Here is a 22,019-nt window from a genome sequence, read left to right as displayed (position 1 = left end):
TTCTTTGTCATCTCGTCCATAACCAATGATGTATTTTTGTCTTTTCATGTTTCACTTGCTGCATGGCAATTTCTTCTTGTTGCTCATTTTCACCTAACCAAATTCAACCGCTCCCTCAAGATCTTGTTCAAATGTTGAGTCATGCATTTATTTCATCTATTCCAGGCAGCAGTGATAAACCACCCCTCCAGCTTACCCCCAAGCAAAACATACTCTTACCATAGCTACTCCGTCCCTCCCTTGGTAACTAAAGTGTTACCGTTATTTGTGACTCCCCTACTAAATTATAAGTTCCTTGAGGTCCAATTCCTAACTAGGAAGAATATGGACACTTTTTTCTTAATCCTATTTGACTGAAAGTCACACGATCCTCTAGCACAGATGAATGGAGGAAAGTGATACTACATTTCAGAATAATTATTGTGATAAAAAATAATTATTGCTATAAATGTGTTATCTTCGGGGAAAAAAGAGCATTGGTCTAAAATGTTCATCAACTGATGAATGGATAAAGAAGATATGATATATATATATGTATATATATGTATATATATATAATGGAATACTACTCAGAGATAGAAAAGAATGAAAGCTTGCCATTTGCAACAATGTGGATGGAACTAGAGTGCATTACAGTAAGCAAAATAAGTCAGTCAGAGAAAGACAAATATCATATGATTTCACTCATGTGGAATTTAAGATATAAAACAGATGAACATAGGGGAAGGGCAGAAAAAATAAGATAAAAACAGAGAGGGAGACAAACCATAGAGACTATTAAATACAAAAAAAGAGAGAGAGAGAGAGAGAGAGAGACTCTTAAAGACAGAGAAAAAAACTGAGGGTTGTTGGCAGGGTGTTGGGTGGAGGGATAGGCTAAATGGGCAGTGGGCATTAAGGAGGACACTTGAAGGGATGAGTACTGGCTGGTATATGTAAGTGATGAATCACTCAATTCTATTCCTGAAATCATTATTATACTACATGTTAACTAACTTTGATTTAAATAAAAATAAAAATAAAAAAGAGCATTGGTCTAGAAATCTCCCAGAGTCTGCGAAGGCAACTTCAGATACCAGGTTCTGAAAGAGTTCTTTTTCCTTAGGCAAGACTGAAAGAGAAAAGAAACAGTCCTGCCTCTAGGTAGGTAAAGGAATTTGAACAGTTTCACTTAAAATGTAGACAATTTAACAGATTCATTTAGAGGTAGGAGTGGGTTGTAAAAAAAACAATAGATTTTTCTGCAAAAAAGAAAAAAAAAGATCTGCTTTGACTTTATTAGAAGTAATGACTCACCATTGCTCCCCCTTAGAGAAAAGCAAGATAAGTCTATATATCACACATTATTTCCTTTCTATCCAGATGAGCATAGAAGCTCTTCAGTTTGGTAAGCATATACATTTTCACCATTATTGCCAGCCATTCATTATCTTATCATTGAAAAGCCAGGCCCAACCCAAAAAGACATTTCTATTCTTCTGCCTTTTTGATGTTACAACCCATGAAAGCAGACACATCGGTGACCACCACAGGGACTCCATGTAGAGACAGCCTCGGGCAGGAGGTAAACCACCCTGGGCTGCACTGGTACATCAGCTAATTCCTGGCGATGAGCACTTGAGCAAGTTATTCACCTTTCTTCACCCAGGCTCTAGCTATTCCACAAAGCTTATCCAGGATTTAATGAGATAATGTGCCTGAAACGCTTAACAAAATGCCTGTTTTCTAATATAGGTGCTCAGGAAATGCAGAGAAGAGTAGTCTCTTCCCTTCAAATGCATTTGCTTTTGCCCTCAAATCTATTGCCCTTCCCATATTTGATCAATTTTCCTCAGGCTCTCTAGATATAGAATGCTTTCCCATTTGTTAACAACATCCTTTGTCCCTCATACTGAGGACACACTTTGCTTCCTTTTCGTTGTCCATGTATGTTTTAAAATACACCTTGGGAGACATGACGTGTTTAAAATGCAGTGGAGTAACCTGCTCATAAGCTCCAGGTCTGAACAAAGTGAGAACATGAGGAATGAACATGAATTATTCACTGAGTCGCACCGAGAGTTCCGGAACAGGAAAACTGACCGTGCTGGGTGCGGTTCTCCAATCATATAATGTGGTTTACAGCTTAAAACATCATCTATAAAACCCCATCTCGAAGTGACTTTGGGTTTGGCTGTAACCACAGCAAAAAGAAAGCCCACTCACACTAAGAATGACCTTTACACCTGTTTGGGTTTCTTAGTAACTTATTTTAACAGATTGTCTATACAAGATGGGAGTTTTATGACTGGTATCAGTCCAAAGGTGGAGAAAACATGAACAAAGTGTCTGGCCGTATTTTTCAGTGCGTTCTAGTTCTCGCGAAATTTAACAGCAGATGGATTCCTGGCACACGGAATTGTCTTTCTTCCTTTTTTTGGATAAAATAAGTACCCAACTAGCAGAGACTATAAAATGAATGTAACGCTTCTTCCAATAGTCCCAATAGGACAAATAGTCTTTAAAAAGTATTCGCTGCAGTTAAAAAGCAAAAAATTAAGCACTTGCACCAAACCATTTCCTTTCCTCAAAAAGTCCCATTTCCACTGCCTGTTTATGGTTATGCAGCCTGATGGGCCTTTTTGTACAAGTGGAAGCATGAGATGACAAACGGAAGGTTGGATCCACCCGTGAATGTGAAGATGCGAGGAATCAGGTTCTGTCGTAGGGGAAAAAAATCACATCCGGAGATTGGAAACAAGGACTCTCTCATCCTCCTTGAGAAAGATGCATATAAATTGGCTACCCGTTAGATACGGGTTACGGTTGGCCCATGTACGTTTCAGGAAATTAAACATGGATTCAGAAAGACCTGAGAGCTGGGGTGCCTGGGTGGCTCAGACAGTTGAGCATATGACTTTGGCTCGGTCATGATCTCACAGTTCGTGAATTCGAGCCCCACATCAGGCTCTGTGCTGACAGCACAGAGCCTACTTCAGATCCTCTGTCTCCCTTCTCTCTCTGCCCCTCCCCTGCTCATGCTCACATTCTCTCTCTCTCTCTCTCTCTCTCTCAAAAATAAATGAAAGAAAGAAAGAAAGAAAGAAAGAAAGAAAGAAAGAGAAACAGACCTGAGAGCTGGAGGAGGAGACTGGCCCCAGACAACACTCTTTGTCCTCTGGGTAGGAGCTCTTAAAAGCGAGCAGCTCTCACAGATCCACAGCTACCTGCAAGGAAAGAGTAAACCAAGATGGGGGAAATATCTGACTTCCTCCAATGTGCTCCTGCTTCTCTCTGGAACCCTTCGGGGGAGGGGTTTTTCATCAGCCCTGCTGGCATCTCCCTGTTTTATATCTGCCAGCCTCTGTACCCTTCCCCTGACGTGGAAGTTCACAAAGTACCAGAAGAATGTCAGGGCTCGCAAAGTCCCTATCTGCCCAAGAGAAGGAAGCAGGGAGAGTATCACACTGGTGCTGGGATTTTGGAAAATTTGCAGAACAAAGAGAAAAAAATAAAACAGTAAGGATCAGATAAACTCCAATTAAGCAGGCAAGCTTTATAAGCTTTATCCAAATTAAATCTCTTAACATTGATGTTTACCCATCATTAATTTTTATGTAATCACATTAGGAGAAGAACACCTTCCATCAGTGGCTGCTGATGCTGGCTTTACGAAACCAGGCTACCTCTTCCTCTAGCAGGTCTGCAGCACGCTAGGACTGAGGCTTAAATCAGTTCTGCAAACCCCCCTGGTCAAATAGAAGCCAGAGGACAATCCTGACAGAGAATCAAGGACCAAAGAAGGAAATCTGAAAAGGATCAGTTTGAAAAAAAAACTTGAGAGCCATCAGGACTGTGAGATCCAGAGCAAGGAGAGATAATAAGGGCTAGAAAAGCCTGTGATATTTTTTTTCCCCTTTGTTTTCTGATGGGGACATCACGCCTATTGTCTGTGCAAGTGGCACCCTTGGCTAAAATATCTAGAACTGCCAGGTTGAGTGTCACATGCAAATGATTTCTTCTTGGCCCCACTTGCTCCATTGATGCCCTGCTCTGGCTGAGCCAGGGGAGAGCAACCCAAGTGTCTTATGAAAATAAGACAACCCGGCCTCCCACTTTGCCCCACCGATTTCCATATCCGGTATGACAAGTTTTCCTGGGACAGGCCTGCAACCATAGGCACATGTCTCACCCTGTTAAGACTCCGTAGCAGGTAAAGCAACCTGAACTCCTCATGGAAGAGCCGGGCACACAAACCTACGCCCACGTACCAAAGTAAGAGAAGCCAAAGTGGGGAAAACTTTCCACCCATTTGCTTCCAAAGCACATATTACCGGGAGCGGGTGAGGAGGGCAGCGTACAGAGGCATGCTCAAACCTTTCCACTTGCTTTCTTGTCTCCGGCCCCATGCATACCAGCAGGAACCTGAACAAGATGGTGGCTTAAAAGCAACACTTTGGAAACTTCCCAGAATGAAAATCTACCTTCCCTCTAAAAGAAATTCCTACTCGGTTTTTCTTTGGGGGCACTTTTCTTTACTCTCGCCTTTTTCTCAAATCCACTGCCCTCACGTTTGGAGCTAATCCCCGACACAGGTAATCCCTCCATCTCTTGTTACCCACACAAGTTTTCTCTTCTCTTCCTGGTTGGTGAAACCGTGATTAGTTCCAGGACATTAGTATCGTCTGATTCCATTGGTCACATTTTAATTCTTGATGGAATCGTGAGGCCAGGTTGAGAAGGGGGGGTCCTTGGTTAACTACAGTCTCAGGCAACAAACCATAATGTATAGAGATTAACATCTTGTTAGGACAAAGAACAGAAATGGTTTCACATCCCAGGCTCATCACTTTACTAGCTCTGTGGCTGTGGACAAATTTATGAACACCTCTCAGCCTTAATTTCTTCACGAAATATGGACAGAATATGTTGTTGTAAGAATTAAATAAGGCAATGTATGCAAAGGACCACAGTGTCTGACATACAGTGAGCTGAGGAATGTTGGCCATTACCAGCATCCTCATAATCATTCTTGTTATTAAACTACACAACTTCCCAGGTCAGACAATGGGAAAGAAAGATGAATAAGTTTCTAACTTGGAGGTGCTTATGGTCAACCCTTAGAGATAGACATGTAAACACATAATCACATAACAGTAATCCCAATCTGACCATGTGCCCCAACTTTTCTGAATTCCTTATATTCCAAAAGGTACAGAGCCAGGCCTTTGAGTCAAACAATGAATCGAAGCTGAATATTTTTTACTCAACATAGTCATCAAACCTCTAGGAACTTAATCTGCAAGGTTCTCTTGATGAGGCTCTGACACTCTTCTACTCTTAATTCTCCTGAATTGTTATTGTTTTGTTTTTCTCCTGGATAGGTACTACCCATTTCAAAAAAAAAAAAAAAGAAGGAGGAGGAAGAGTAGGAGGAGGAGGAGAAAGGACAGCTGTAGAACTCCTAAGAAGCTCATTCTCCTGGTTCAAATGAAAACATTAAAAATCAGAACAGCAGATTCAGGACCCCTTCTCCCTGCCAAGTACAAACGAACATGAACAAGGCAGCTTCTAAACATCTGACATTAGTGGCCAACATCACTGGCTCTCAGAATTGTTAATCACATTAGCGAATGAATCATTCACTAAAGAGATCAGGGCTGGTATTCTGACACTAATTCCCAAGATGCAGAATACATCTGAATCATATCTGCCCTTTTTGGGGCGACTGTGACAGTTGGTTGTAAAGAACCAAGTTTTGACAAAACACTGAACTTCTTTACTCTATGCCTTGCAGTTTAGCTGGAAACAAAATCTTTTTTTAAAAAACATCTGAAAATTTTTTCCACATCTACATGCTCCAAATTTTTGTAGAAGTCTTTATGACTGCTACTTTGATGTATATGCCAAACAGGATAAACCCTTGAAAGGCAACATTGCTAATGGACACAAGGATCTTTAGGTAATTGTAATAGCCAGTTTGGCTAGTTTTATGGGTGTGTGTACATTTAATTTTGAGTTGAGCAATAGCCAATTTGGCAATGAGCTAGAATAATATGAGTCTTTCTGCTTGTTTGTTTTAATTACTAACAACCAGAGAAAAACTATTCACAGCAGCCAAGAGAATTAAAATCAGAAATGCACTCCATTACTTGCAAACTGCCCATTAGCATGCCCAAATGGATGTCACTTATTCAGGAGGTGCAAGAGACAAGAGGGGCAAGTTTGGAGCTGTGATATGTGAGGAAAACATAAAGATAGCTGTTAAGTTTTTTAGGGATAAAACAACTTTCCTTCAAAGCTGTGGAGGAAGTCCCAGTAATAATCATGCATTCAGTACTTTTTACTGCCTGTTGGTGGGCCAGGCCCTGTTCTAGGTGCTGAGGATACCACAATGAACAAGTAAACAAAATACTCTCTTCACAGAGCATACATTCTAGCGAGCAATAAACACAGTAAACAGATAGACAAACAAAAGTATGATTTTCAGGTAGTGCTAGGTGCCATAAAGATAACAAGATAGGGAACCAGAGAAGGGCTCTCTGAGGAGTCGGTATTTAAATAGAGATTTGAATCGCATGGGGTCAGGGGAGTTGGGGGGAAGTATGCAGCCACGCTAGAATCTGGGAGAAGAACATTCCTAGCAGAGTGGCCAGCAAGAGTAAAGGTCCTGAGGCAGGAATACACTATGACTGTTTAAGAAATAGCAAGAGGCCAGTGAGCATAGTGATCAAGAGAGAGGTGAAAGGTAAGATCACAAGTCTTGGCGGGGGGTGTTTATACAAGGATGTGTGAAGTACAGAGAGATATTTGGATTTTAATCTAAGTGTAATGGGAGCCGCTGAAGGGTTTTAGGATCTGACTTCTGCTGTCATGGTATCACCCTGATCTTGAGAATAAAAGTCATGAGGCTCTGTTAAGAGGCTACAAATGGAGTTGGGCAAGACATAATGGCATCTCAGATCGAAGCACTCCACAGGAACAATATAAAAGGGTCAGATCCAAGAACTTGAAGATTGAGCCAGCAAGCTATGCAGTAGACTATGTTTGGGCATGACCATTCTTCCTAAACAATGACTGTATCTGCTGTACCTAAAAAGATGCTCAAAAATATTTGTTAAATGAACAAACTGATCCGAGAACCCGAAAACACAAACTCCAGTTCCACTCATTTACCATCTACCTAACGATTTTTTGCCTCGGTCTCACCCCAGACATGTGGCGGTGGTCAGGAACTTCTCCATAGTGAGGGCTGGCATTGGCTGCCACAGCCTGCAATCTGCAGTCACAAGTCTGGCAGTGACTGTGATAGTCCAGGTTGAGTTTATACAGAGGTCAAAGTGAAATAAAAGCTGCCCTTTCAGGGCGCCTGGGTGGCTCAGTGGGTTGAGCATCAGACTTCGGCTCGGGTCATGATCTCACGGTTGGTGAATTCAAGCCCCACACCGGGCTTGCTGCTGTCAGCGCAGAGCCTGCTTCAGATCCTCTGCCCCCTCTCTCTCTGCCCCTCCCCTGCTCATGCTCTCTCTCTGTCTCTCTCTCTCTATCTCTGTCTCTCTCAAAAAAAAAAAAAAAAAAAAAGTTGTCCTTTCTCCGGAGCCCAAATTTTTACTTAGATCTTATTTAATAGGTCCCCCATTGCCTACTGAGTAGAATTTATACTCCTTGGACTGGCATTTAAAGTCTTCATTGATCTATCTCCCACTTCCAAATGTTCCTCTTCATATACCCTACATCCCAGTCCAAATGAATTGCTTATGTTTAAGCCCCATATTTTTTTTTTTCTACTTCCATATCTTTGCTCATGCTAGGAATTTCCTGCCTGATCATCTTCCTTTCATCCCTCATAAAACCCAGCTCAATCTTTATAATCTTTTCTTCAACAACCTTCCCTTACTTCAAATCTCTCCATCAAGGCTACACTCCTAAAATCTGCCACCCCAGAAACTGTAGGGCAAAACCCCAGCTCCCAGGCGTTTCACTGTGTGTGTACTTTCAGGGCAAAGAGGAGCCTTGCACACATCATTGGCCAAAACATGTCAGGAAAAGCCCAGAACGTGGGCTCTTCTCTCTTTACTATTTCTGTCCTAGTGCCCAGGGTTTGGATCAATGCTTCATTAAACTCCACTTGTTTGTGCAAAAGTTAGAATAAAACAATATTTAAGAACAACCACAGACCAGTTTTCCTAGCCTTACTGAAGTCAATGGGTCTTAGCATAAAGCACAGGTTTAGAACCAACCACATCTGCTTTCCAAACAAGTTTTTTCCCAAAGTTTTTAGCTGGCTTTATGATCTTTATAGTTACTTGACCTAGGTTTTGTTTTGTTTTTTTAATTTATAAAACTCATGGTAAATCATTATAACTGTCTCACAGGGTTGTTTTGTGGATGAAGTTAGTTAACACAGATAATAGTGTCTACCATATCTGTCGAAAGTTATCATATACGTCTGGTCTTTTCTGGAAGGGGAGGAAAGCCATGTAACTGACTCGTCGCAGTTGTTGAGACAGATAAACAGCCTATCTGCATGGTAGTTAGACATCGTCCAGCCTCGGAGGACGGTGGGAACCACCTAAACTTTGTCTTGTATCTCCACCTCACCCTGGGTGCCAGCCAGTGATGATGGACTTAGACACATCACACACGTCTGTGAAGCCAGCTACTTTCCAATGAGTCCAAATGCCCAGCCTACTATTGCTGCTGCTATGTAAGTAGGCACTGCAAACGGGCATCCCCAGTGACTCATCAAACACACACACACACAAACACACATGCACTCCCACACGATCAATCAATCAATCAGTCAAAGCAGGGTCAGAAGATCAAAGGGAGAAACTAATGCTTTATGGCTTCTATAGTAAATGGTTCTTATAGGCCTGTGGCACTCTTGGCAGAAGTCCCCTAACCAGAAGATTCCCACCCCACTCCTGCTCCTTGGAGCTCTATTGCCAGCATTTCTTCCCTCCACCATCCCATTTCTGTACTCTGGAATCCTACGTGGTGAGCCACCTTCTAGGAGATATGTCTAAGCCACGAGATAAGAGTTATACCCCCATGTATGAGTCATTCATATTATCTTGCAACAGGGAATCCTTTTAATGGAGGCAGCCCACCCTCACTGCAGGGAATATGTATTGCCTGACTTAGTTCTTTTGCTTTTCCATTTAACTTCCTCTCATACCTTAGGCTCTGAGAGTTCTTCATTCTATATACCCATTCCTAATGCCTGTTCTTCACAATCCTGCTGTTTGAATGATGACCGTGATAATGATGATGGTAATGACACTGAATGCCTGCTATGAGCCAGACCGTGCTCAGGGACTTATAGATATAACTCCTCACTACAACCTAATGAAAAAGGTATTAGTGTTCTCTTCATTAAACTCAGGAGGAAACTGAGGCTTGGAGATGGGATGTAACTTGGCAAAGTCACATAGTTAGAAAGTGACAGAGCTAGAACTTAAACCCAGAACAATCTGCTCAAGAGCCCATAACTTTAACCACTTTGATGGTTTCTCTCCTTTATTTTTTTTTTAATTTTTTAGTGTTTTATTTTTGAGAGAGAGACAGAGACAGAGTGCAAGCAGGGGAGGGGCAGAGAGAGAGGGAGGCACAGAATCCAAGACAGACTCCAGGCTCTGAGCTGTCAGCACAGAACCCCACATGGGGCTCGAACCCATGAACCGTGAGATCATGACCTGAGTTGAAGTCACATGGTTAACCAACTTAGCCACCCAGATGCCCCTACTTTCTTTTCTTTAAATGACCTGTTTTGGGGGTGCCCGGTGGCTCAGTCAGTTAAGTGTTTGACTCTTGATTTTGGCTCAGGTCATGATCTCACAGTTTGTAAGATTGAGCCCCACATCAGGCTCTGCACTGACAGCACAGAGCTTGCTTGGTATTTCCTCACTTGCTTTCCCTCAAAATAAAGAATAATAAATAAATAAACATTAAAAAATAATAAACATTACAAAAATAAATGACCTATTTTTACTCACATCTTGATCCCAACCTGCCTGCTGACACTTCAATTTTCCATGTCCCTCAGTTTGAGAATACATGGCATCCTGAGTAAGTTCTCTCGAATCTAACCCAACAAAGAAGCCTAGCTTCTGACTTCCCCATGAGGGCAGATGGACCAAAAAATGAAGCAGAATTAAAAGTTGATTCAGAGGGGCTTCTGGCTGGCTCAGTTGGAAAAGCTTGCGACTCTTGATCTCAGGGACGTGAGTTTGAACCCCACATTTGGTATAGAGATTACTAAAAGAAAATAAACTTTTTAAGAACATGTATTAAGAAAAAGAAGTTGATATAGAATATTACTTATAGTTATATATATTTATTCCTGGGCTATTTTATATTGAAGATTGGCTAACTAACAGTTATATCTAGAATACCTCTCTTACCCACTACAGAGGTAAACAACAACAACAACAAAACAAAAACAAAAAACAGAAAACAAAAACAAAAACAAAACCCTATGTAACTCTTTCCCAGCCCCTTTTCAAACAAGAGTGAACATATGACACAGTTCTGCCCAATGAGAAGCAGGATGCCTACAGGTCAGGGGTGGACAGGCTTCTAAGAAACATTTATTTTCTTCAAAAAAAAGGAAAAAAGATCACCAGTACTGACCCATTCCACTTGTTGCTGCCATAAAAATGTGATGCCTAGAAACAATTCAGCAACGTTGAGATGACAAGAAAGCATGCCAATACATTGAGGATAGTGGAGAAGAAAGTTAGATTCTTAGACTCTGAAGACATTGTTGAACCTCTGCTCACCCACTTGTGTGTGAGATAATTAAGCATCTCTAGCCACTTAGTCAGCATACTTGCAGCATAAAGCATTCCTTACTGATATAATAGTCACAATAAATGGTTTGCATTACATAGTATGGATTCAATCATTCTAAGAAATCCTTTGCTGGCTTCTAAATATATTAAGTTAAGTCTCTAGGAATGGTCATATAGGCTCTGGGGTAGGAGGAGCCTAAGATCCTTACTATGAGGACTCCAGCGCCAGAGAAGGGAAAATCCTGTAACCAGACACACACAGAAGGCAATACATTGAACTGTATATGATACACTGAATGAAGCAAAATAAAAGATCGAACAAAAATAATCACTTCTATGAATTCAAGCCAGACAATATCAACACAGGGGGTAAAAATAGCAATAATATCCACAGCTCAGAGTCAGAAACCTGTGTTCTGATCCTAAGCTTCCTACCTTGGACATATCATTTAAGCTCTCTGAGTCTCAGTACCCTCGTTTGTAAAATGAGAGAAGGGACCAGATAACTCTTCTTTTTTTTTTTATGTTTATTTATTTTATTTTGAGAGAAAGAGAGGGACAAAATGCTTAAGCAAGGGAGGAGTAGAGAGAGAAAGAGAGAGAGAGAGAGAGAGAGAGAGAGAGAGAGAATCTCAAGCTTTGCTAACAAGAGCAGAGCCCGACCTGGGGCTCAATCTCATGTACTGTGACATCATGACCTGAGCCAAAATCAAGAGTCAGGTGCTTAACTGACTGAGCCACCCAGGCACCCAGAACCAGATAACTTCTTGATGCAAAGGCATATCTAAAACATTTTCATTCTTTGATTCCATATATTTTCCCACTTAAGGTGAAAACATATGACTTAGGGGTCAGTAAACTTTTCTTTTGCACACGAAGAGCATGGAAATATAACCTTATACCTCTGCTTTCTAGATACATTGAGTACAAAGGTAATTATTCCTTAGCAAATTATGTGGTAAGAATTATAGCAGAGAATCTGCTGACAACATACATCATTATCCAAAGTTCAACCAAATCATAAGACAGAATCAGTGTTTACTTCATGTAATGTTCTTGGTGACATAGGGCAACCAAGGGCTTCCGTTGTTCCATATCAAGGGACTCACAGAGAGGACCCATATGAGTGAGAGGTTATGTAAATAAAATAAAATCTGCTCAAAGGCCAACTTAGAGAGATCTTTGCTTTTCCTCTTTTCCTTTGCTACTTTGCCATGTTATCTATCCTTTTCCATTCTAGATATACCGCCCCATTGTTTGCCCCCAACAAAATTAATTTCATCTCATATTTCGATCACTGCCCTCTGCTTTTCAATGATTAGACATGATTAGATTACCAAATAAGCCAATCCTGTGTTACTTCATCAAAAGGAAAATTCTAGTCTCACAGAGAATATTAAAGGGGGGGGGGGGGGCGCAAAAATGATGGGATTTACCTGATTGATAAATCCAGAAAATTTTTAAATCTTGAAATTCTAACATTTTGTCATTTAATTCTTCCATGTTCCTTTCTCATATAACATACCACACTGAGCTTAATAAGTAGCGATTACAGATGTTCTAAGTTGAAAGTGGCACTCTTGACACTATAAAAACTCACAGGTAAATAATACGTTCTTTACTCTCAAGGAGCTACATAAATACCTACAATATATGGCAGTCCAGTCCAAAAAGCAATATGGAAATGTTAGGAAGAAGAAATTAATTTCAACTGAAAAAGATTTCAGGAAGAATTAAAATGGAGACATAGACAATGGCTCATGTTTATGTTCTATTCTGAAATATTCTTTCTAGATTCTGAAGTGTCAACCTGTCCAGAACATAACTTAGATCAAAAAGTGAAATACCGGGGCACCTGGGTGGCTCAGTCGGTTAAGCGTCTGACTTCAGCTCAGGTCACGATCTCACGGTCCGTGAGTTCGAGCCCCACATCGGGCTCTGGGCTGATGGCTCAGAGCCCGGAGCCTGTTTCCGATTCTGTGTCTCCCTCTCTCTCTGCCCCTCCCCCGTTCATGCTCTGTCTCTCTCTGTCTCAAAAATAAAATAAACGTTAAAAAAAAAAATTTAAAAAAAAAAAGTGAAATACCATATTGGCTGGCTAGGATCTTCAGTGCCATAGCAAGATGAACTCTTAAGGAAGTGGATTCTACCTTCCTTACAGCTGCGTCCTTCTCATCCCCGTCCCACGTAACCAAGATAAATAAGGAGAATGTGGAATCCAAAGTCAAGAGCACCAACGACAGATACAGAGCCAGAATATGCTTCTGCCAATGATGGTGCCATCCTTTCTGCTGTCACCTAATCCTACCCGTGAGAGAAACCTCCCAGGAATACCCAGGTCCCCAAAAAAATCTCAACTGCAACAGCAATTCCTTCCATTCACAGATTTCTTCTTCCCTCAACTCACACCTCCTACCATCCTCCACCCCCATCATAGTCAGTATGCTGGCCTTTGCTTCGACATGCTTCCTCTCAATGTCTCAGTGGGTCTGTTTTGATAAAAAAAGAACATCGTGTTATAAATGGTGCTGTCTGACGCTCAGGCTGTGAGCAGCCAAGGAACTATAAAGATCTGTTTAGAATCATGACCACTTAGCAGGCACACGGCCACTAGGACTTTATGACCATTAATTGGTTTATCCTCCTTGAATCCCTCCAAGGCATCTCTTATTATCTCCATTTGACAAATAGAGCAAAACTAAAATGCAGAGAAATCGACTAATTGACTGAGTTGCCATAAGGGGAAGAAGATGGCAGCAGACTATTAAAATCAAGTCCTGTCATGAAACTTGAAGATCTTGAATACTTGCCTGCCTTTCTGAAACATGTTAGTATCTGAGTTTTTTTTAATTCAGAAGGAGATTCTTGGAAACTCTCTAATTCCACCTCCACTTTCCAAACCAGAAAATTAGGGCCCACTGAGATCAAGGACTGGGTCAAGGTCATGTTGTGACTAAAAAGAGAAGTTAAGACTCCAACCCAGGTATCCACGCCCCAGATGCAGTGATCTATCCACACTGAGGAAACCCAGATCCAGAAACATGAGGTCACACAACTTGCCTATGGTAGTGCTACACCAGAGTCCTAGGAGAGGTATAAGAACAGGTGTATCCTCTGTGCACTGTGCAAAGTCCTATGGCGACGGAGCCAAGTGGAGACTAGAATCCAGCCTGTACCCTCTCGGCCAAGCTCTGTGCTTTGGGGCAGGAGTAGCCCCATTCAGAAGAAGGGACACCATCTGTCCATAGCCGCCGCCACTCACAGAAGACCCTTTCTTCTAACCTGCACTACGGCACCATACAGACCAGCAGCAGCTCTGAGACCAAGTCTCTTCACTCCTCATTTAGTGCTGAATAGGAAGAATGAGTTGTCTTTGGAATATGGAAAAAGGAAACCAAGAATTATATGTGGCTTCTAATATCTAGGATATTATTGTATACCAAGAAGAAGGCAATGTAACCAGATTGCTTGGCTAAAAATGTGCCAGGGCACTTCATTCTCGTTATAACATAACACACTCTAAATGTAGCGCAGTTGATTCAACTCCATATTAATTAAATATGTTTTGGATTTTTTAAAAACACTTTTTGTCAAATGTGTGCAAGTGGTCCAAGTTTTGCACAAAGGAGGATGCCAGGATAAGTCTTCTAAAATTATAAGGGAGCACAGTCTCCTTTGTATCTAACCTGCCCCGACTGCCACTGATCCTTCATCCCACTAACACTGGAGGTGGGGAGAGGGGACAGAAACCGATACTCATTCTCTCTGGAGGTACAACTGCCAGAAGAAGGATTTTTCCATCTTGGCTAGAGTCCTAGCCACTCCATTTTTTTTTTTTTTTTTTTAAGAACAGATCAGTGTTGTAGTTGTAACACTCCCCGGGCTAGGCCTTCTACTACAGCTGTATTAGATCTCCTGGCATCCAGCAGCCCTCTCCAGCGCAGCCAGGACAGGCTGGCAGCCGTGCTACCATGAGTGAGCAGTAGGAGCTGTTCAACATGGGGAGGAGAGTGAAGGGAGAATCAAATGAATCTGAGATTTCTAACTTGTCCAACTGTGTACAGGACAATATCAATAACCAAAACGGAGAAAGGAGAAGGAGGGGAGTTTTGAAGTCCAAGAAAATGAATTCTGCTTGGGAAATATTGATAGGCAGCTATAAATAAATGTCTGAAGCTCAAAAACATGCAGGGTAGGGGCAGAGGTGCAAGAATCAGGACGGGGATCATGAGGCTTTCTTCTCTTTGTCTTTGCATTGCCCAAAGAGCCCATTATATTTGCCAGAAGGTAGAATGGGAGGGTGGGAAGCAGGAAGACCATTTCCAACCCTTTCGATGATCTATTATTGCATCACAAATTGCCTCAAACTTAGTGGCTCAAAACAACAATTTCTTCTTTTTCACCATTCTAAGGGCTGGCTGCTGGGTGATCCTTCTGCTTTATGTTGTGGTGACTAGGACACCAGGATGATGGGGACACTGAAATGGCCTCATTTCAAATGGTTATCAAGGGGTAGTGGATGCCAAAAGGTGAGGACAGCTAGAGCCGTTAGCCAGGTGACCTCACTTCTCCTCCATGGACTTTTCTCTGTGGCTGCTTGAGCTTTTTCACAGGTGGCAGCTGGATTCTAAGAAAGAGCCTGGAGAATAAACCCAAATGTGCAAAAGCTTCTTTAGCTTCCTCTTGCATTATGTCTGCTGATGTCATAGTGGCCAAGGCTCGTTAAATGGTCAAGCTTAAATCAATGTGGAGGGAAGTACACAGGGCATGAATACTAGGATGTACGGTTCATTACAGGCCACCAAGGACATAGTCCACCACGCCTTCTGGAGGAACTGAGGGCTCTCTATTGTACATAATATCACAATTAGTCTTCTTAAACTAGGATTTGGGGCCGCCTGGGTGGCTCAGTCCATTAAGCATCCAACTTTGGCCCAGGTCATGATCTCACCGTTTGTGAGTTCAAGCCCTGCCTCAGGCTAAATGCTGTCAGTGCAGAGCCTGCTTCAGATCCTCTGTCTCCCTCTCTCTGCCCCTCCCTCGCTTGCATGCTTGCTCTCTCTCTTTCAAAGCTAAATAAACATTTTTAAAAAATAAATAAATAAAGTAGGATTCAAAATCTGATCTAATCTCCTCACTCATGTTTCCACACGAGTTCTCACTCTGCATAGACTAGACTTCTTTGAATCCGAGACTCTGTGATAGGAAAGAATCCTAACATGTTTCCATCGTATACACACACACACTCACATGCACACAATCACTGCCAGTCCTACCTATGAGGCTTTTCTCAGACCCTTCTCCTTTTTTTTTTTTAATTTAAATTTAAGTTAGTTAACATACAGTGTAGTCTTGGCTTCAGGAATAGAACCCAGTGATTCATCTTTTACATATGACACCCAAGTGCTCACCCCTAAAAGTGTCCTCCTTAATGCCTGCCACCCATTTAACCCATCCCCCTCCACCCAGACCCTTCTCCTTCTTAATGCTCCTTCTGAAATCCAGTCCTTTAGTTTCTTGTATCTTGCTCCAAGACAAAAACCCTTAACCACACTGCTTTTTAAAGGGACTTGACTTGCTCCAGTCTCTCTGATTTCACACAAAATTCATTCTGCTCTTAGGGAATAAATAAAGGAAATGAGGAGAAACAGAAAGGCAGATTGTGATGTAGCTCTGGCTCTGGAAACAGGCTTAGGATAGAATCTGGGTCCTGCCGCTTGCTGACCTGTGACTCTACACTGACGTTTTGTTCTGGTCTTTTCCTTAAGCCTCAACGTCCAATGTGTAAAATGAAGATTATAAGAGTTGCTACTTCCAATGACTTATTGGGCCTAACTATGATAATGAACGTAAAGTCTTTAACATGTTGCCTGACACAAGGTGAACCCTGGGTACCTGTTAGCTCTTATTATCTAAAGGACACAATATGCTGTGAAGTCAATGACATGTGAACAAAAAAGTTACAACAGAGCCCAAGCTCTCAATGCAATCAGATTTAAAAATAAGGGGTGTGGCATGTGTGTGTGTGTGTGTGTGTGTGTGTGTGTGTGTGTGTATGGGGGAGGGGGTGTAGCTGCAGGATTTACTGGTTCAACAAATGAAAAGTTCAGGTGCAGAACAGGCTGAAGTCAGAGTTTAAATCCTCGTCAAAACTCAGGTTTTGTTTGTTGTTTGTTTTGTTTTCTGTTGTTTTTGTCTTCTGGCTCCACCCTGCTTTCCTCATGGGTGTCATTGTGAGGCTGCCCAGGGTGGCAAGACAGTCTCACCAGTATCTCTTTCTTGGCCTCTCCTTTGTAAACCCTTTGAGGAAAAAGTGTGAGTCTCTCAGAAGTCTCAGCCAAACACTCACTGCTTCTAGTTGATCAGTTTAGATCGCCACAGCCAATTGCTGTGGGCAGGGGAATCCTGTGATTAGACAGAGGCCATATGGTCAGGTCCAGAGCCGCTCTGGAGTACATGGCTGACAGCGCGAGAATGTGGGGCCCAGAGAACATCAGGCTGCCACTCTCAGAAGAACAACTGGGGGAAGGGGCAAGTAACATGCTCCCACAATACTGGAAACCACGGCATTATTTCTAATGGTAAAAACCTAGGAATTGCCCACAAAAGAGTTAAGTGAGTTATAGAATATACATATGGGAATCTAGGAAAACAGTAATTTTCAATGAATATCTGAATCATGTGGGAACATTAACGCTCACTATGTGAAGTGAAAGAGGCTGGAACAGAAATACACATGCACATTGTACACAACACTACAATCCTTCAATGTTAACAGCGAGCAGGAAGTATGGCCACGGTAGTACGTGCGTACCGCAGCTAGTGTGGCTGAACCAGAGCAGACGGGACAGGACCGCGATGAGGGGGAACGCAAGGATTTTGTGCAAGAACACAACACTGTGAGTTAATCACCACAGAAATAAACAGTCCATTCAGAGATAAGTCTGTTTTCTTTTGCCCGTCTGCATTTTTAACACTGTCATAGTCAAAGAAAACATCCAAGACCTGCTTTAAGCATGTATCTGCCTCTTTCTTATCTCATCCTCTGAGAGAAAACTCATGGAAAACATCAATTTCTATGTCAGAAATAGCCCCCAGGTTTTTATTAAGGGCAAAAACCACATGCCATTTCTACAGGAAAGTTCGACACTATATGCTAAGGAATAAAGCAGTGAAGACACAGGGGGATTAATAAAGAATTGAGGATGTCCATAGACTGGTGTTTGTCACCTGTCTCCTTCTGAAACCTTTCAAGACTCTTCCTTACACTCCCACACAAAAATCTCTCTTCTATTATCTATTGACGGGGGGATATATATAACAAGAAGCCACTGTGACTTCAGTAATGCTTTTGATCGCTTGTACTTTATTAATCACATCTACAATATTTATTCTGTCAAAAACACCCATACGGCTATGTGCTTGGCATACATGGAGGTCCCTAGACCCTTGCCAGAGTCCACACTATTGGGTGAAGCTGGTAATGCCTATGCAACTCTCATAGATCAGGAAAAGTGTTTTTACAAACCATACACAGTAAATGATCCTAAAAGTCCTCTTTAGACACCTCTCTCCCTCTCCCTTGACTTCCCACTCACAACATCCAGTAAAGCTCTTTCCCTCTTCCCGTATCGGTCCAGCACTCCTCTGTTCCCCAGAGGCACAGACCCCCGCCCTGTTCATCACAGTGTGTGGCTATCTTGATTTTTATCAAGAGGGCCAGCCCCTTGAATTCTCATGGAGGAAACAAGTCCTCCACGTCATTTCACTTGATTTCATTCTGGTTTCTCTCTCATGGCCACCTCCCTTCAGTTACAATGTCTCAGCTCTTCCAGGTACGCAGGACAGGACGGCAGGACAGGACGCATCTCTCCTTTCAAGGCCCCCACTGGGTCTGGGCGATTGTCAGTTTCTTCCAAGCTTCCTCAGGATCTATGCCTTCTTGTTTTCCCAGTCCCCTGCCCAGGTGACAACCAAGCAGTCTCCAATTGTTTCAACTGTTGCTCACCAGCAAAGGAGGAAAGGCTTTCCAAGAATGGGAGGGGAGGTCTCTTTTTTTTTTTAGTAGTTGACCTTCTGAAGACAAGATTCTACCCCTTCCCCACTGCTTTTTTTTTTGTAGAAACCCAGCGGATAACTCTTACAGTGGAAATTCCAAACCAAGAAGGGATGGCAACATCTTGAAAAAGATGCCCTTTTAGACTCCTGTCAAAATCAGCCACCAGATCCTCCTTTTAGAGATTTCTTGACTCTATTTAGAGTTTTAGATTTGTTTCTTTCTTTCTCCCAGTAATTTTCTTTGGTGAATTTCCTCATGACAGCCCTAAATCCTCCCTCCCCAGGTGTGGCTGCTGACTCTCTGACCCTCATCTAACCCAATATCAAGAACTATCTCTTTTGTTGATTTGAATTGGAATTAGTCATATCTCTCAGGGGTAGTGTGATCAGTTAATATACTGTCCAGATAAGAACATGTTAGAATGTTAGACCACAAGAGAGAACTTTTAATAATTCAGCTGGGACAACAGGCATAAACCAGGCCTCCCCTTATCAAGTCCTTATTGAGCAAACCCTATATGATTACCCAAAGGCCTTAACACAGAGGTCTGTCCCCAGTAGATGCTCAGTAAATATTACTTCACTGATTGGGTCCAACATGTGTCATTTTTCTGATGTTAATGTCACAGTACATTAAAAAAAATTTTTTTTTAATGTTCATTTATTTTTGAGAAAGACAGACAGAGTGCAAGTGGGGGAGGGGCAGAGAGAGGGGGAGACAGAATCTGAAGCAGACTTCAGGCTCTGAGCTGTCAGCACAGAGCCCCACGCAGGACTCAAACCTATGAACCATGAGATTATGACCTGAGCCAAAGTGGAACACTTAACCAACTGAGCCACCCAGGCACCCCACAGTACATTATAAAGTTCCATCTTTTGCCTTTTCTTTCTTCTGCTGTATAACTCCAGTCGTATGCAGTAAGATATGATACCACATTCTTCCCTGAACAATCTTCAACTGTCCCTACCAAACCTTTTTCTGAAAAGATATTTTTAGCTCTCTTTTCTCATGCCAAAAGGAGGCAGTCCTCTTTTGGTGCCTAGCATAGCTACAGTTCACGGTCCCAAGAAGAATCTGATGCGTGTAGCCGCTCCAAGGCATTAACTGCTGGACAAACTGACTGGTGTGTTTGCCTCTTGTCCATCTACTGGTCGCCATAAGTGGAGAGAATGTCTCCCTCTCATCATTTTCTTAAGGAAAAGACTTAAGTATGGCCTAACAGGAGATGAAGTAAAAAAGATCTGTATATAGTGTTTTATTAAGATTGATGGCAAGGTCTCAGAGCACCTGGGTGGCTCATTGGTTAAGCATCCAACTTGGGCTCGGGTCATGATCTCAAGGTTCATGGGATCGAGCCCTGCATCTGCACTGACAGTGCAGAGCCTGCTTGGGATTCTCTCTCTCCCTCTCTCTCTCTCTGTCCCTCCCCGATTCATGCTTCCTCTCTCTCTCTCTCAAAATAAATAAATAGGGGCGCCTGGGTGGCTCAGCCGGTTAAGCGGCCGACTTCGGCTCAGGTCATGATCTCACGGTCCGTGAGTTTGAGCCCCGCGTCGGGCTCTGTGCTGACAGCTCAGAGCCTGGAGCCTGTTTCAGATTCTGTGTCTCTCTCTCTCTGACCCTCCCCTGTTCATACTCTGTCTCTTCCTGTCTCAAAAATAAATAAAACGTTAAAAAAAATTTTTTTTTAATAAATAAATAAATAAATAAATAAATAAATAAACTTAAAAATAAAAATGATGGCAAGGTCTGAACTGATATAACCTCCTCTGCTGGTTTTATTGACATCGTTGGCATTAACAAGACTGGGGACAATTTCTGCTTGATCTGTGACACCAAGGGTTGCTTTGCTGTTCATCAGATTACACCTAAGGAGGCCACTTATAAGTTGTGCAAAATGAGAAAGATCTTTGTGGGAATGAAAGGAATCTCTCATCTGGTGCCACATGATGCTTATACCACCCACTATTCTGATCCCCTCCTCAAGGTGAATGGCACCACTCACATTAATTTGGAGGCTGGAAAGATTACTGATTTCATCAAGTTTGATACTGGTAATCTGTGTGTAGTGACCAGAGGTGCTAACATGGAAAGAATTTATGTCATCACCGACAGAGAGAGACAAACTGGTTCTTTTGGTATAGTTCACATGAAAAATGCCAATGGCAACAGCTTTGCTACTCAGCTCTCTACCATTTTTGCTATTGGCAAAGGCAACAAACCATGGATTTCTCTTCCCTGCGAAAGGGTACCTGCCTCACCATTGCTAAGCAGAGAGACAAGAGACTGGCAGCCAAATAGAGTGTTGGGTAAAATGGTTTCCAGGTGATGTGATTGGAGGTCTTCATACTTACTATACATGATCTTAGCCAAAAGGCCGAGAAGCGATAGAAGTCTTCATACTTAATTAAACATAATAGAGCGTGATTAAAATAATACTAAAAAATAAAAACGCATCACAATGTGTGCTGTGCATGGTAGGGGGGTACAACCACGAGCACAGCGGATACTTGGAGTCCCTGCCTTCCCAGAACCAGCAGGGCAGGTCCACTGCAGGGCATGTGCCTGCAGACAGGTGATTACAATGAACACAGAAGTGCTTTGATGGGAAATAGAGCGTGCAACGGACGCCCCACACTCTTCCTCCCCGCACTGCTTGGTTACCTATTGCCCCTCCCTTCCTTTCCCTTCCCCACCACAGAATCCAGCACATCACTAGGCTCATTCAATTCCACTTCCTAAATAGCTCTCAAATCTCTTCAATTGTCTTCTTCCCACAGTCTTTCTTCCTAGGAAAGGAAAGCTGAACCATTTTTAAGCATTCACAAAATTCTAAAACTCTGATTGCAGGAGATTATTATAGTAATCTGTGCTTGAAAAGATGGACAGCAGAGTAGGGAAGAGATAGTGAGGATGACATGGAAGGAGAAGGGAATAAGACATTAGAAAGAGCCCTGCAGAAACCCAATGTTGAAAAGAAATTACAAAGTAGATTGAGAAGTGGAGAGAGTTAAGTAGAAAATCGGCAGAGTGCACTGTCATGGAAACCAAAGGAAGAGTTTCCAGCAGGAAAAAATTGGTCAACGGTGTCAATACTGCCAAGAGATCAAATAATATAGGAGCTGACAAGAGAACAGTAGATGCAGCAAAGTTTGTCACTTGAGATGAGTTTTTCAAAATCCAAG

At 42.2% G+C, this 22,019-nt stretch overlaps 1 pseudogene; it reads left to right on the top strand.

Moving 5' to 3' along the window:
* LOC102970769 overlaps positions 1-21,135 on the top strand; it is a 41,042-nt pseudogene extending 19,907 nt beyond the window's left edge.
* The last annotated feature ends 884 nt before the right edge of the window (positions 21,136-22,019 follow it).

This window comes from Panthera tigris, chromosome A1, assembly GCF_018350195.1.
Source record: "Panthera tigris isolate Pti1 chromosome A1, P.tigris_Pti1_mat1.1, whole genome shotgun sequence".
Classification (NCBI taxonomy): Eukaryota; Metazoa; Chordata; class Mammalia; order Carnivora; family Felidae; genus Panthera; species Panthera tigris.
The sequence above is the reverse complement of the archived record's forward strand: the minus strand, read 5'-3'. Positions and strand labels throughout refer to the sequence as shown.